We start from the raw sequence: 637 nt of genomic DNA on the forward strand, positions 1-637 counted from the left end.
GGCCCTCTGGGTCCTGTAGTCCGCGATCCCCAGGCTGCGGGGACGCGGCCACCCGGCCTCGGGGGCAGCAGCTGCGGGAGACGCAGGGCCCAAGCCCAGACCAAAGTCGCGGGATTTTCCTAGAAGCTTTTTTTATTTTTGTAAAGGAGATATCAGCATAAAGATCAGCGTTGTGGCCGCAGTCCAAGAAAATCTTTTTTCTTTCCTAAATCTGGATTGTGAGGAAAGGCAAAAGTATCTCCCCCACTCCCTCCTTTTACCAGGGTTTCCTTGTGAAACAAAGAAAGCCCGCGGAGGGAATCTTAGAGGGCGAAGGTGCGCAGGTAGAGGTAGGAACGAGGCGCACTCGGGCGCAGGCAGCCCGTGCCTGGGAGCACACTCAGGAGAACACCGGACCGCCCCGCTGTCGGGAAATCAGGTGGGCAACCAGGGGCCCGGAAGGAGAATAGGGTAGGGAGTCTGATTTTACGGTGTAAAAGCCTGGGGACGTCCCCTGGGGCTGTCCTAGAATCTGGAAGGTAATATTTGGACACTATGGGGCTGGGCGTCACCTCCTACTTGAATACTATAGAGTTGGGAAGGAACTTTAACATCATCTTGCCCAGAAAGGGTAAAAAAAAAAAAAAAAAAAAAAAAA

General features: G+C 53.4%; 1 protein-coding gene across 1 annotated transcript in view; it reads right to left on the reverse strand.

The window, feature by feature from the left end:
- Myo1e (myosin IE) overlaps window positions 1–637 on the reverse strand; it is a 196,498-nt gene that overhangs the window by 182,930 nt on the left and 12,931 nt on the right. The gene's annotated exons all lie outside the window — the stretch shown is intronic.

Source organism: Fukomys damarensis, unplaced genomic scaffold (assembly GCF_012274545.1).
Source record: "Fukomys damarensis isolate Sample0158 unplaced genomic scaffold, DMR_v1.0_HiC HiC_scaffold_25, whole genome shotgun sequence".
Classification (NCBI taxonomy): Eukaryota; Metazoa; Chordata; class Mammalia; order Rodentia; family Bathyergidae; genus Fukomys; species Fukomys damarensis.